Source organism: Pseudorca crassidens, chromosome 7, assembly GCF_039906515.1.
Source record: "Pseudorca crassidens isolate mPseCra1 chromosome 7, mPseCra1.hap1, whole genome shotgun sequence".
Lineage (NCBI taxonomy): Eukaryota > Metazoa > Chordata > Mammalia > Artiodactyla > Delphinidae > Pseudorca > Pseudorca crassidens.
In genome coordinates this window covers 80,705,695-80,719,379 of record NC_090302.1, presented here as the reverse complement: position 1 = coordinate 80,719,379, position 13,685 = coordinate 80,705,695, and the positions used below count along the sequence as shown (strand labels likewise).

The following is a 13,685-nucleotide window of genomic DNA, read 5'->3' as shown; positions in this document are numbered from 1 at the left end:
AGAGCCCATGTGCTCTGGAGCCCACGTGCCACAACCTGAGAGCCCACGTGCCACAACTACTGAGCCTGTACACCAGAAAGAGAGAAGCCCACGCATTGCAACGAAGAGCCCTCGCACTGCAATGAAAGATCCCACATGCCGCAACTAGGACCCCGACACAGCACAAAAAAAATAGATAATTTTTTTTTTTTTAACGAGGGAGAAACTGAAACATTCTCAGATAAATAAACCTGAGAGAGTTTGTTGCCTACAAGAAATGTTAAAAGTCCTTCAGGCTGAAATAGCAGAATACCACAGTAACTCAAAGCCTCAGGAAGAAATAAAGACCTCTGCTAAGAATAAATGGGCTAAGACTTCCCTGGTGGCACAGTGATTAAGAATCTGCCTGCCAATGCAGGGGACACAGGTTTGAGCCCTGGTCTGGGAAGATCCCACATGCCGTGGAGCAACTAAGCCCGTGAGCCACAACTACTGAGCCCGCACTCTAGAGCCTGCAGGCCACAGCTACTGAGCCCACGTGCCACAACTACCGAAGCCTGTGCACCTAGAACCTGTGCTCCACAACAAGAGAAGCCACTGCAATGAGAGGCCCGTGCACCACAGCGAAGAGTAGCCCCCACTCCCCGCAACTAGAGAAAGCCTGCACACAGCAACAAAGACCCAACGCAGCCAAAATTAAATAAATTTATTTAAAAAAAAGAATAAATGGGCTAACAGCTAGTATTGTTTTTGGTTTCCAACTCCCCTTTTTATTTAGTACAGATTTTTTTTTAATGCACAAAAATTATTATAAATCTATGTCACTGGACTTCCCTGGTGGCACAGTGCTTAAGAATCCACCTATGCAGAGAACACGGGTTTGAGCCCTGGTCTGTGAAGATCCCACATGCCGCAGAGCAACTAAGCCCGTGCGCCACAACTGCTAAGCCTGCGCTCTAGAGCCCACACACCACAACTACTGAAGCCTGCGTGCCCTAGACCCCACGTGCCGCAACTACTGAGCCCATGTGCTGCAACTACTGAAGCCCACGTGCCTAGAGCCCATGCTCTGCAACAAGAGAAGCCACCGCAATGAGAAGCAAGCACACCTCAATGAAGAGTAGCCACCACTCACTGCAACTAAAGAAAGCCCACCCGCAGCAATGAAGACCCAACGCAACCAAAAAAAAAAAAATCTATGCTATTGTCTTTCTATGCCTGGCTTATTTCACTTACCATAATGCCCTCCAGGTTCATCCATGTTGCATATAAGTTGCAATTTGTGACAATAACGTTTAAAGGGGGTAGTACAGAACCATACAGGATCAGAGTCTTTGTATGATATTGAAGTTAAGTCGGTTATCAGTTCAAACTAGACTGTTTGAAATTTAAGATGTTAATCCCTGAGAGAAATGAAAACATACATCCACATAGACAAAGTGGAAACAACCCAACTGTCCATCAACTGACAAATGGATAAATAAAACATGATACATACATACAATGGAATATTATTTGGCAATAAAAAACAATGGCATGGGGCTTCCCTGGTGGTGCAGTAGTTAAGAATGTCCCTGCCAATGCAGGGGACACAGGTTCGAGCCTTGGTCCGGGAAGATCCCACATGCCGCAGAGCAACTAAACCTATGTGCCACAACTACTGAGCCTGCATGCCACAACTACTGAAACCCACACACCTAGACCCCATGCTCCTCAACAAGAGAAGCCACTGCAAGCCCGCGCACCACAATGAAGAGTGGCCCCCGCTTGCTGCAACTAGGGAAAGCCCGTGCGCAGCAACGAAGACCCAACGCAGCCAAAAATAAATAAATAAAATAAACTTATGGGGAAAAAATGGCATGGTTGAACACAGAAAACACGCTAAATGAAAGAAGCAAGTCACAAAAGACTACATATTTCCATTTATGTGAAATGTCTAAAATAGGCAAATCCAGAAACAGAAAGTAAATAAGTGGTTGCTAGGGGCTGTGGGGAGAGTGGAATAGGGAGTGCATGCTAATGGACATGAGGTTTCTTTTTGGGGTACTGAAAATGCTCTGGAACATTTTCAACAGACTGTAGTGGCGGTTTCACCACACTGTGAATACTAAAAAAACACTGAACTGTACACTTTTTATTTTGAACTGTACATTTTTAATGACTGAATTTTGTGATATATGAACTATACCTTAATAAAGCTATTTTTAAAAATCCAGCCCTAAATACAGACGAGTTTAGAAGGTGGAAAAAATATGCCATGGTGAAAGTGTTTCAAGCTCAGGATCAATAGTTTTAAGCAGTTCTCAAATTGGTCTACCAGGACTTTCAGGAGAGAACTGAGAGTACGGAAAAAGAGAAATAAAACCTCTAAGAGCTAAATAAATAAATAACACAGTCTTGAAACTAGAAGAGGTGAGTACCAAGCAATATGCACTGGTAAAAACTGAAATCTAGACACATCACAAAAATTTAGATCATCACCAGATTTTTAAAAGTCTGAACAACAAACAGCTTCCAGATAGAAAGTGGTTATATACAAAGGAAAGAGAATAAGACTAGCTTCAAGAACTCACTATCAACGACAGAGGCTATAAAATTATGGAGCAATTATCTTCAAAAATCTGATTAAGGACAGTTGTAAAATTAGAGCCCTAGTATCCAAATAAGGGAGCAAAATGAAAACATTTCAAGATCTAAAGACTGAAAATTCACTCTTCATTGATTCCTCCCTGAAAAAAGAATTCAGAGATATAGTTTACCAAAGCATAAAATTAATCTAAAGTAGGAGAAATGGAAAACATCAGAAAAAGCAGTGGGCAAATAAATCAGTAAAATATACGTTGTCCAAGGCAACTCCTGACATAAAAGTAAATAAGTGATCTGGAAGTAAAATCTGAGATGACCTGAAAATGGGAGAAATTTGAGAGAGAGGAGGAAGTAAAACAAACTTGTCTTATTGTAGAGATTACATATACAGTACACATGGATTTTATGCACAAAAATTACATACATTGGACTTCCCTGGTGTCCAGTGGCTGATACTCCACGCTCCCAATGCAGGGGACCCAGGTTCGATCCCTGATCAGGGAACTGGATCCCACATGCCACAACTCAGAGTTCGCATGACACAACTAAAGATACCATACACCACAACGAAGATTCTGCATGCAGCAACTAAGACCCGGAACAGCCAAATAAATAAATAAATTTTAAAATTACATATAAAAATTTTAACAACAACCAACATAAAAAAAGGAATAGGATGAGCAACTTTCAAATAACTAAAGCAAAGAAGTCAAATACAGAAAATTAATCAAAAGGAAGAAAAAGATTTTAAAAAGCAAGAAAAAGGGAGGGTAAACAGAAAACGTAGAATAAGAATAAAACTAAATAGATTTATAAACATAATATGATAGAATTTACTCCCCCTGTTCAAAGACCAATATTCGGCCTGGGTTCAAAAAAAGAAAAAGCATAAAAGACAAGCCTTTTAGAAAATGGGAAATTAGGATAGGAAATGTTATAGAAAAGATAACTGTGTGGTTAGAGTCTCGGAAACAAAATCAACAAAGGCTCCTCATCCTTTGAAAATTATCCACTAACAGATTTGCTTCAGATTACCGAACGTAGCAATTAACATAATAAGGTTATTGGCAATTGTCTTAAGAGCTCTACTTCTAGGGGCTTCCCTGGTGGCGCAGTGGTTGAGAGTCCGTCTGCAGATGCAGGGGACACGGGTTCGTGCCCCAGTCCGGGAAGATCCCACATGCCGCAGAGCGGCTGGGCCCGTGAGCCATGGCCGCTGAGCCTGCGCTCCGCAATGGGAGAGAGGCCGCAACAGTGAGAGGCCCGTGTACAGCAAAAAAAAAAAAAAAAAAGAAAGAAAAGAGCTCTACTTCTAAAGCTAAAGGTACATACAATACATATACAAAAGAATTTTCTTCTATCTTTTATAACTTCATATATTTTATTATGAAATGATTTCTAATAAAGGAAAACAAAAAGCACATGGCAGACCTTTCAACAAATCTTAGTTGTTGTACAAGTATCTATCAAAACGGGTTGTAATATATCTCTAATAACAAAACTCAACAAACACATTCTTCTTATAAGTAAAAGCAAAGATTAATAATATAAGAAATGTTAATATGAAGTAAATCAAAAGGGTTATTATAAGGACAAAATAAGATAACACAAGCAACAGTTACCACTGTCTACTGGGACCTCCTCACCTTCCTAAACCAAATCTTATTTTAGTAAGAGTATTTCCCCACTTCAATGGCTTGTACATACTCTAAAGAATAAAGAAAGCTGGTACCAAGAGACTGTCACCCATAATAAGAAACCCATTCATTTTTTACATTGACTTAAAAGTGAGTCCCTGAAGATCAAATAGGAAACCCTCTATAAAGGTTAAAGATTAAAAATAAAAATTAAAAAAAGGTTGGGACTTCCTGGGTAGTAAGTGGTTAAGAATCCACCTGCCAATGCAGGGGACACGGGTTCGATCCCTGGTCCAGGAAGATCCCACATGCCACGGAGCAACTAGGCCTGTGCACCACAACTACTGAGCCTGCACTCTAGAGCCCGCGAGCTACAACTACTGAGCCCGCGTGCTGCAACTACTGAAGCCCCCACACCTAGAGCCCCTGCTCCGCAACAAGAGAAGCCACCGCAATGAGAAGCCTGCAAACTGCAATGAAGAGTAGCCCCTGCTCGCTGCAACTAGAGAAAGCCCACGTGCAGCAAAGAAGACCCAACGCAGCCAAAAAATAATAAAAAGAAAGAAAACACAGGAAAATGCAAATAGAATTCTACAGTGAAGAGAGATGTTATCTGGCTTTTATTCTTTTCCCCCAATTGAAAAACTAGCTAAATAATTACTTTTTTTTTTAAATTTTGTGTGTGTGTGTGCGCACATTTTGGGTGAAAGGGAAAATTCTTTTTTTTTTCTTTTTTTAAATTTATTTATTTTTGGCTGCGTTGGGTCTTCGTTGCTGTGCATGGGCTTTCTCTAGTTGTGGCGAGTGGGGGCTACTCTTCCTTGTGGTGCTCGGGCTTCTCACTGCAGTGCACAGGCTTCTCACTGTGGTGGCTTGTCTTTGTTGTGGAGCATGGACTGTAGGCGCGCGGGCCTCAGTAGTTGTAGCACGCAGGCTCAGTAGCTGTGGCACATGGGCTTAGCTGCTCCACAGCATGTGGGATCTTCCTGGACCAGGGCTCAAACTTGTGTCCCCTGCATTGCAGGCGGATTCTTAACCACTGCACCAGCAGAGAAGTCCCTAAATAATTACTTTTTTGTTCCCCCCTTGCTGGTTCCCAATCAAATTTTGTTCACTTGAAAAACTATCCCTGCCTGGTCATAGCAAAAGGCAATTTCTCAGGCTTCATGCCTCATTCACTCAACATCTGTTTAAGGTGTACCTACAATTATTGCTTGGTACTTCTCTAAGTGGCAACTACAACAGGACAAAATCCCTCATTAAAATTAATTCTAATGGAAAAAGACAAACATTAAGCATAAAAAAATAAATAAAAGTTACTGAGAATTCCTGGATAAAATGCAGTATATTAGCTTTAGAAAAATAAGAATGTTAGCTAACAGTGGAAAAGTATTATGCTTCTAACAAAGTATATGTTAAAAACTTTATAATTTTTAAAACTATATGTTAAAGTCTTAGGTACTTTTGAAAAGACCATCACATACATCATCTTATATGAACCTCACATGCTAGGAGATGTAAGCAGGTACCCCCATTCTACAAACTAAAAAGTTCAAGTCTGAAAGAGATGGTTAGTTTTAAATGGGAAACCAGAACTAGAACTTTAGATCTTTCAACTCACTGTCCAGAGTTCTGTCCATTACAATATAATCTCTCCTGGCAAAAGACGTTAATTAAAAAGCTTATAATATATTTAGAAAACATCTCATAAAAAGGTCCCAAATCAACCTCACGTTAAAGTAAATTCAAAACTTTACTATTGAGGGACTTCCCTGGTGGCTCAGTGGTTACGAATCTGTCTGCCAATGCAGGGGACACGGATTCGAGCCCTGGTCTGGGAAGATCCCACATGCCACGGAGCAACTAAGCCGGCGAGCCACAACTACTGATCCCGTGCACCGCAACTACTGAAGTCCACACACCTAGAGCCCGTGCTCCACAACAAGGAGAAGCCACCGCAATGAGAACCCCACACCCCGCAGCAAAGTGTAGCCCCCATTTGCTGCAACTAGAGAAAGCCCACGCACAGCAACAAAGACCCAACGCAGCCCAAAAATAAAATAAATTATTTTTTTAAATTACTATTCAAAGTATGGTCCTTGGGACATCAACATAACCTGGGAGCTTATTAAAAATACACAATCGCAAGCCCACCCAGAACTACTGAATCAGAATCTACATTTTACCACAATCTCCAGGTGATCTACACGCACAATAAAATTTGACAAGCATCTGTCGAGAACAGTGCTGTCCAAAAGAACTTTCCATAATGATAAAAATGTTTTATATCTGCACTATGTGGCTATCGTGTTGGACAGATCAAGAACGTCTCAAACTAGAACTGTGCCTAAATATAATTTCTTACAATACTAAATAAAATAAGCCTCAGTTACCCTAATATGTACACTCTTTCATTAAATTTTACTGCCAGTAATACATACAGACCAAAAACATTTTTTTTTAAACAGAGACCCAACAACTCAAAAAGCATAGCTTCCTAGAGACATTCGGAGTAAGACCTACATTATTATGGAGTAAGCCATACATTATTACTGACTGCATTATAAAAGGTATAGTTATAAAAGATTCTCATTTAATAATCTACCAATAATTTTAACATGGGCTCTCAAAGAAGAAACGTTCCATTATCTTAAAATTCTGCTTATATAAAAACACCGAGGGGGCTTCCCTGGTGGCGCAGTGGTTGAGAGTCTGCCTGCCAATGCAGGGGACACGGGTTCGTGCCCCGGTCCGGGAGGATCCCACGTGCCGCGGAGCGGCTGGGCCCGTGGGCCGTGGCCGCTGGGCCTGCGCGTCCAGAGCCTGTGCTTTGCGGCGGGAGAGGCCACAGCGGTGAGAGGCCCGTGTACCGCAAAAAAAAAAAAAAAGAAGAGGCTGGGGATAGGCCAGCCAGCAGTGACAAACAGCAAAAGATTGGGAATTAAAGGTAGCTGAAGGCTGAGTTTAGCATCAAAATCTCTAACTTTGTTGTTCTCTTCTATTTACCCATCAAATCTGATGGTAACTAAAAATTTTCCATTATACTCTTCTATAAGCTATGAGAGACATTCTAAAGTATGGTATTTATGCAAGGATTCTCAAAACTTTAGGGACATATCTTTCACAAATACCAAGGGTGTACTGTATATCACTATACAGTATTTACAGTATAATTAAAGTCTGGTGGATGTTTTATATTTCAACATGATCTTTGCCAGGATCAGAACATCCAACTGCTTAGAAGAACAGTTCCCAAAATTCATAGTACTCCATAGTCTTCTCATGAAAAAAAGAAAAAAGTTTTTAGAGGCTTTAATACATGACAGAGTAAATCAAATCGCTCAAGATTTTTATAAAAATAACCTAAGAGATAAGGGTTTAATGGTGGATAGGAGCCACACAGTCCAAAGAACTGGGCAGGGAGTTTAAAAAACAAAACAGAAAAACTATATCCTCCCTCATATATGTTCTAGTCAGTTTGCAATGTTCATCATAATTTTTTTTTTTTTTTTGGCCACACCACGTGGTTTGCAGGATCTTAGTTCCCTGACCAGGGATTGAACCTGCTCCCTTGGCAGTGAAAGCTCGGAGTCCTAACCACTGGACCACTAAGGAATTCCCCATCATAACTTTAAACAGATGTAGTTTCTCCAATACTAAGAAGAGTATTTCATTCTTTTAAATGTATCTAATTTAAGTTAAATACCATAAACATACGAGCAAAAAAACCCAAAAAACATCCCCCCACACACAGGAACAAGTTGTTGTTTTGTTTTGTTTTGTTCTGGGGTTTTTTTTAATTATTTTATTTATTTTTGGCTGCTTTGGGTCGTCGTTGCTGCGTGCGGGCTTTCTCTAGTTGTGGCAAGAGGGGGCTACTCTTTGTTGTGGTGCACGGGCTTCTCATCGCAGTGGCTTCTCTTGTTGCAGAGCACGGGCTCTAGGCACGCAGGCTTCAGTAGTTGTGGCTCGCGGGCTCTACAGCACAGGCTCAGTAGTTGTGGCTCACAGGCTTAGTTGTTCTGCAGCCTGTGGGATTTTCCCAGACCAGGGCTTGAACCTGTGGCCCCTGCATTGGCAGGCGAATTCTTAACCACTGCACCACCAGGGAAGTCCAAAGTTGTTTAACTATGAAAATTTACACATTTCTCCTTTTTACTTAATGTAATTACATTCCACCTAATTTTATCCTAATTATATAATATTGTATTACTTGAAAATAAAAACAAAAAAACTCTTCCAAAATGTTTCCACGTCAGCTCTCTCACAAACCACAATTATTCTTTATTCTTCTTTTTTTTTTGCAGTACGCGGGCCTCTCACTGTTGCGGCCTCTCCCATTGCGGAGCACAGGCTCCGGATGCGCAGGCCCAACAGCCATGGCTCAGGAGCCCAGCCGCTCCGCGGCATGCGGGATCCTCCCGGACCGGGGCACAAACCCGTGTCCACTGCATCGGCAGGCGGACACCCAGCCACTGCACCACCAGGGAAGACCCACAATTATTCTTGATAAAGCCCACACTAGACAGGACTAGATATCAAAAAATCTTTCTGAACATATTTTAGTAGAAATCCTAACTGCTCAGAATGAGTGACTCATGAATTGTGCGCACAAGAAAACTCTCTCACCGTCATACCACATTATTAACATTTTGTAAAATGCATACATTCACAAATCTATTAGTTTCCCAGTTGGGGGAAATATATGTAACCTGTGTATAAGGCACAACTCAAGCTGCTTTTAAAACCCTCTGGCCCAGGACTTCCCTGGCAGCGCAGTGGTTAAGAATCCGCCTGCCAATTCAGGGGGCACAGGTTCGATCCCTGGTCTGGGAAGATCCCACGTGCTGCAGAGTAACTAGGCCCGTGCACCACAACTACTGAGTCCACAAGCCTAAGGCCCGTGCTCTGCAACAAGAGAAGCAACCACAATGAGAAGCCCACACACCCACAACAAAGAGTAGTCCCCGCTCACCGCAACTATGCGCAGCAACGAAGACCCAATGCAGCCAAAACTAAATAAATAAATAAATAAACTTATTTTTTTAAAAAAGTCTGGCCCTGTAACTCCAAAGACAATACAAACACAACTCTTGAGAAGCTGGCCTTTCTAATCAAGCAAATATTGGTACTAAATGTCACATTAGATGCCACGTGACAGACACGTATACTCTTATTTATTAAAACAGCATGCCTAGTAGAAGAGGATTTCCTAAATATGAAAAGTTCAGTTCATTAAAATTATGAACTTTTCTCATCAAAAGACTATGAAGAGATAAGACAAGTCACAAATTGGGAGAGGATATTTGCAAACCATCAACTAACAAATAATTAGTATACAAAATAAATAAAGAACTCTTAAAAATCAGTAAGAAAAAAAGAAAACTCAAAAATAGGCAGAGAACTTGAATATACACATCACAGAAGCACAAATGGCCAAGGAACATACAAAAAGGATGCTCAACTTTGGGAAATGGTAATAAAAACACAGTAGATCCTATTTCAAACCCAAGAGATAAGAAAAAAATTTTAAACTCTGACAATATTAAGTGTTGGGGAGGAAATGAAACAACCAAAACACACACACTGCTGGCTCTTGACTCAGTAAACCACAAGATTCACAATTACCATGAGCTAATTCAGTGACTCAAACCCTGGAAGTGTTTGGTAAGCATTAAGCAACTGACAATGACCAACCCAAAATTCTGAGAACACATGAGGATTACTGCCAAACACAAATTTTGGCCCTTGCTGAAGCAGGTCCAACCTGACTCAGCAATACAAGTATAAAAACTTTTAGTCCCTTATCCAGTTTATCCAGTTTATTTTGTAAAGTACAAAATATTCAGGTATTTACTTCCTCCTAGAATACTGATGATATATTAAGTGACTAAAATTGTAATGAACTATTTATCATTCCAGTTACACTACTATTTCAGTGAGAACAAGTAGTTTAAAATGGTATTACTTTAAAACTCATGCTTATACTTTAAATTTACTTGATAGGAATTAAATGGCCCTGTGACCATCTAAGTGGGGCAAAATGATGTAACAGATGCAGTAAAGGCACTGAAATTGGACAAATTTAGTAACCTTGGTTACGTTACTCAACTTTACTAATCCTCAGTTTCCTCAACACCTAAAAACCATGCCTCTCACGGCCTGCTTACCTAAACGAATTGTAAGGATTAAGTGAGATTATGTAAAGTGTTTAACAATGCCTAGCTCATTAATATAGACCCAATTTTAGCACATATCCCTTTGTAAATCTAGCTGCCCTCACCTAAAATTTTTTAAATCTGAAATTATAATTCTCAATTCATAGGAAAATATTATTCTTACATTCAAATTATTTTCCAATATTACAAGAAATTGTGTGCTACAGGTTAGAAGAGCAACACCCCGCTTACATCTTTCTCTGACTGAAAGGCTCTTTCCTATAATGAATTAGATTCTGGAAAAGAGGATAGATTTTCACTTATCTTCGTGATACAGATGCAAGGATTCCCATGCTATGTAGGAAACTAAATCCAGTTATTTCTAAGCTTCAACTCAAGGTTTTCTTGACTCCAAGAAGCAGCTTATTTAATACCTAATTTAAGGTACTGTATGCTACCTTTTGCATTTCTTGAGAAAGACTGTCTGAAGAAAATTACTTGGTTAATGATAAACTGGTCTGGTTTTGGTTTTGGTTGCTCTGTGGGGAAAATGTTTACACTTAAAATAATCTACATATAAAAAAACCTCAAAACATTCAACAATATAATTAAATAACAGGAAAAATGTATAATACTGACTACACTCTGAGGTAATGAAGATACATTTATAATGCTGAAAAAATTCAGAGAATTTTAGTCACTGAATTAAACTTCAGGAATCCTCATTTTAAATACCTTACCACAGTCAAGATATCAAAGAAAAGTCACCCAAGATAAAGTGATGTTTGCCAGTCTGCGAAATGGGAACTAAAAACTACTGATGAGAATTGTCCACAGACCTAATATTATCATATTAGGATACTGTTACTGTCTTCTTCAAAATTAAAAAGAAAAATAAAATCTTTCAGATATACATAAAGTATGTCATGATGAAATAATGAGTCAAATACTAAACAACAGAAAAATTCAGTAAGTTCTTATATTTACATAATTTTATAAGACTTCCTTAGTCTTCATTTCCAAAAAACACTTTTTCTTCCAATGAGGCTGTGCAATTATATTCTCACTAGAGAAATATTAATTTTGCCATTTCCATAATTATAATGACTTATTAATGCAACACACATTTGGCAGTCAATAAACGTTGAATAAATAAGTAACAAAGAATGAATAGGATGGATTAGAAACAAAAATTTAATTTATAAAATCCCACTTTAAAAAGTAGGTTAATGCAGACAATGTAATTCTTTTAGACTTCAGACATTTTACATTCTTTGCTACAAAATAATACAGAAACTTTCAGTTTAACTAGTTTGGGACATTAACTAGAAAGAGCTGTCTATCACTAAAGACTAAGTGCCCCGTTTTTCACATCATCAAATCTGACAAAATTCTAAAGAGAAACATCCATCATATCTATCAAAATTCTCAAATTCTAATAATTAGAACTGAGGAAAGAAAGAAGCCCTAGTAAGGTGAGTTAGAACAGAAGCTATTTAATAGATAACTAAATTACCAAATCTGGTTTTGCAACACTCCGTGGTGTCTAAAAACTCTCAAAATTTTATTTCAGTTTAATATAAAATGTATTTTTATGCCTAGCCACACTTTTAAGAAACTGTCTGTAAACAAAAATGTGGCGACAACACAAAGGTCAGAGATCGCTGACAGAGATCAAATAAATGAACTATAACTTAATGATCCACAAGAAAGATTAGGGGCTGTTTATGAAGCCCAGGGGGACTGTACAGATAAGTCTCCACCCAAGAAACAAACAAAAGAAGCAAGATTAACATACCTGGAGAAGACCAGGCAAGGCCAAATATATCCCCAAAGATCACTCGCCCCGAATCTGGTCTCCTCCCTTTCCCCCTAACCTCATCGCCTCAGGGAAAACTAAATCTGTATCTCACGTCCCCAGCTCACCCTCAAGTCGTCCCCATCACTAACCTTTACTAAAACCTGGGTCCCTCTCCCCAACATCCTCTAATTCCCACCGAGCTCTCGCTCCAGCCACATAGATGTCTACTGCGCCTATTTTCCAGTAGAGTATTAGTCCCCTTAATCCGAACTCATTTATTTTCCCGCGTCCCATCTGCCCTCCGCCCCTTCAACTCTGGTCCCCTCACTCCGACCCTTCTCCCAGAATCCTCTCCAAGTCACCCGTCTCTGGCCCCTTCGCCTTCACACCCCCTGAGCTGCCGCTCCTCTCATTCCACTCAGCCTCCAGCTTCCTCCCTATCCCTCCCCCATCCGTCTCCCGGTACCTGCTCCCTCCCCCAACTCCGCCCCTCTCCCCCTCCCCCAGCGGGAGGCCCCCTCACCTGAACGCCGGCGCCGCTGTCCCAGAAGCCGAAAGGTGCTGCCGCCGACCGGCCTCCCAGGCTCGGTCCCCGCTGAGCTCCTGACGGCCCCTAGGGAGAGCGAAGACCACCACCTCCAACTCTGCTCTCCCCAGGCCAGGCCGTCACCGTAGCCACCGCCACTGCCACAGCCGCCATGTTGAAGCCCCACTTCCCTCCTCCTTCCCCTCACCGCTCCTCCCCTTTGGGCGTCTGACGTCATAGCGCCGCGCTCCATCCCTCGAGCCAATGGGAGGAGTCAACGGTGACGTGACTAATCTCCACAAGGGCTGAACATTGCTAGGTTTGAGAGCGTCGCTGTTGGAACCAGTGAACCCGGCACACCCAAGGGGAGGGAGGAAAGGTGGGGGTCACTGAGAGGGTAATGCGTAAGGGTTGGAGAAGGGGCCCAGGTGGGAGTCCGAGAGACTTGAATCTCGAAGGGAAGCACAAAGGCTTACCAAGCAGACCCACTTGGAAATCAGGATGTCTGGCTTCTGGTCCTCCTGGGTCATTGACTTGGTACAAAGTCCTATCCTTTCTGGGCCTCACTTTCCCCATTTACAAATTGTAAGGGAGCACGACCCTATGAGGCCTTACCAGAACAGACCCCCACCCATGTCCTCTGCCTGCCTTTTGTCTGTAAAAAAAATTTAGTCGAAGAATAAATTTAATCAGAGAACTGAAAAAAATGCAGAAAAAAAGAAAAACAGTCAAGCAAGACACAATAATAATACTTTAGCCATTAAACAAAGTCAAGGACCTTTAGTTCTTCCTGAAGGACTATAGATAATATTCTGAGCTATGTCCTTTGAGCTGTTTTGCAGATACTGAACCCCTGCCCCCACCAGGTGGAAGAAGTTAACTGTAGGCTGCCCACAAGCATGTAGACCCCAGACCAGTTGAAACCAGAAGGTTGATGATGCACTCCTGATTACCTCATCACCAACCAATCAGAAGAATGTCCACGAGCTGACCACTCC

General features: G+C 41.0%; 1 protein-coding gene across 6 annotated transcripts in view; it reads right to left on the bottom strand.

Annotated features, from left to right (window-relative positions):
• Nucleotides 1-12,823, bottom strand: part of UBAP1 (ubiquitin associated protein 1) — a 72,824-nt gene extending 60,001 nt beyond the window's left edge. For 4 of the 6 annotated variants that reach the window (XM_067744626.1, XM_067744630.1, XM_067744624.1 and 1 more), the window contains exon 1: nucleotides 12,685-12,823. The gene's annotated coding sequence lies outside the window, so the exon portion shown is untranslated. Of the gene's footprint in view, nucleotides 1-12,158; nucleotides 12,587-12,684 lie in introns of those variants that run through there. The other 2 variants (XM_067744628.1, XM_067744625.1) reach the window with 2 other exon arrangements.
• Between the last annotated feature and the right edge of the window lie 862 nt (nucleotides 12,824-13,685).